General features: G+C 55.7%; 1 protein-coding gene across 4 annotated transcripts in view; it reads left to right on the top strand.

Moving 5' to 3' along the window:
• Nucleotides 1-2,458, top strand: part of MDN1 (midasin AAA ATPase 1) — a 150,606-nt gene that overhangs the window by 306 nt on the left and 147,842 nt on the right. The gene's annotated exons all lie outside the window — the stretch shown is intronic.

Below are 2,458 nucleotides of genomic sequence, written 5' to 3'. Positions count from 1 at the left end.
TAGCTCCGTGCTCCCTCCACCCCCGAAATTCCCCCCTTCGCCTGCCCTGCCTCAGGCCGGCGCCGGCAGGCCTGTGTGCAGAACATGTCATGCCCTGCTCCGTCCCCAGCACCAAGCGGCTCCTTGCTGGTATTTAAAAATAAAACACCCAGACGGAGATGGGAGGACATCTCCAGGCAAACCCAGAGGTAGCATAACTTCTAGCTTAGTTAAAGCACAAAGCTGCTGCTGCTGCAGCTGCAGGCTGATCTCCCAGGTAGGCTCTGGGATGCTGGAAAGTGCTAATTTGGACCTTGTTACATGGTTTGCCCTGGATTGCCTGTGCCTTGATACCTTAACGTGATTTTGAGCATTCTAAGTTCAGCCACTCCAGGGCAGGAGTCTCTTGGACTTGCACTGCGCAGCTCCTTTCCCTTAAGGTGAGGGCACTCCCCAAAGATGTACTTCCCCAGTTGAAGTCCTCCAGTGTCCCAGGATTTCTCGCACCCCTGCCCATAGAGAGGGGTAGAAGCCTGCCCTGGCTCACTAGTCCCCTAGTGGTAACTCAGTTACACCTGCTAGTCCTGCCCCTTCTCTCTAGGTCAAGGGTGGGCAATTATTTCGGGCGGAGGGCCGCTTACCCAGTTTTGGCTGGCTGTTGCGGGCTGCATGGGTAGCCCTGCCCCTTGACAGGTGCCCTGCCCCCGGTCACCATCTTGGGATGAATGCCCCAATGTCTTTGAACCAGTGTCTCAGGGCCAGCACTGGTGGGGCCCAGAGCAGGGCACAGGCTGTCAGGGGTCTGTGGAGATGGGTTGCGCTGCACCAGCAGGAAGATGGGGGAGCTGGCCCCGCTTCATAGAGCTCCCTACTGGCCGGGACCCCTATACTCCTGCTGCCCTGCCCTGAGCCCTGCTGGCGCTGGCCCTGGGACACTGGTGTGGGCCTCGTACACCCACTCACTCCCAGTGACCCCAGCTTTGTGGTACAAGCAGGGGGCAGCGTGCATCCCTGACCCCCTGCTCCGTGGCAGGGATTGAGGTGGTGTTGAGTACGGGGGAAAAGTGGCCCCTCCCCCACCTCCTGGGCGGCTCTCCTTGCTGCAGCCACCTGCAGCCTGTGTGGGACTCTTCTGAGCAGTCACAGGCAGCCCCACGTGGGCTGCAAGCGGTTGTAGCACAGTGTGGTGGGCGAGGGGCCGCTTTTCCAATGCTCAGCACTAGCTTGTAACCCACCCCCACTGCCAGCCTGGGCCCTGTACTGGCGCTCGCCCACTGGGATTGCTGTGTGGTGGCAGCAGCAGCTGTGGCCCCCCCGCTTGCTGCACCGGGCAGTGTTTGCCACCGCCACCTCTGGGCTGCCCAGTGTGCGAGCTCCAGGTGGGCAGCAGCAACAAACACTACCTGGCACAGCAAGCAGGAGGACCGCTGCTGCGCATAGCCGTGACAGGCGAGTGTGTAGCCCTGACAGGCGGGCCCGAAGCCAGTGCAGGTCTCAGGCTGGCTGTGGGGGCAGGTTACAAGCTGGTGCGGAGCATGGAAAAAACAGCCCCTTGCCTGCCCCATGCCCGGTGACCTGTGCTGTAGCCGCTTGCTGCCTGTGTGGGAACTGCCTCCTGCACTCCCTGAATGAGCCGCTTACGGCTCAGTCCCACGCTGTCCCGGCTGTGCAGCACCTTCTCCTGGCTCAACCCCACTCCCCCCCCTCACTGTGGGGACCTCGATCTGCCTCCTTCACATCCCTTTCCTTACCCCTTCCTCCATAACAGACTTACCAGCCGGAACTGTTGTGGCATAACTGATATGTATATTGAATGTGTAAATTAACATGAAATGCATTATTAATAAGCGTAGCTTGCCTTATATCACATAATTGGAAACATTAAAAACAAGAAAAAAATATAAAAGGTACATGACTTGAAACTTTAATACAGAAGCGGGGGTACACACTTGTTAAAAAAGGTTGGAAACCCCTGCTTTAGAGGTCTTTGGATGGAGAGCAACAGGAAGTCAAAGGATGAACTGTTGCTTTATGGTACTTTTGCTGTGAAAAGCTTTAGAACAGGTGGGCAATTATTTTAGGCAGAGGGCCACTAACCAAGTTTTGGCAAGCTGTCAAGGGCTGCATGGATAGCCCTGCCCCTTGACAGGTGCTCTGCCCCCTGGTCGCCATCTTGGGACCAGAAGTCCCATCCCTTAACCCCCACCCTTTGCCACTAGAAGTCCCTCCCCTAGCCCCTGGAATTACTTCTTTCAGCAAGACAAGGTTCTTTGCATGAATCTAATATCTTTTATTAGACTAACTTAAATAGGTAGAAAACAATTATTAAGCAAGCTTTTGGGTTCAAAAACCCTTCGTCAGGCTAAGGAAGTTTCAGCAGTTGGTGTGTGCTCTTCCTGGATGGAATGAAAAGTGAAGAAGCCAGAGGCTGGTCTGGTATGCATACAAGATGGGTAGTCAGTGAAAATGTAGACTGAGG

The sequence above is a fragment of the Crocodylus porosus genome, unplaced genomic scaffold (genome assembly GCF_001723895.1).
Source record: "Crocodylus porosus isolate Cpor-Errol unplaced genomic scaffold, CroPor_comp1, whole genome shotgun sequence".
Lineage (NCBI taxonomy): Eukaryota > Metazoa > Chordata > Crocodylia > Crocodylidae > Crocodylus > Crocodylus porosus.
The sequence above is the reverse complement of the archived record's forward strand: the minus strand, read 5'-3'. Positions and strand labels throughout refer to the sequence as shown.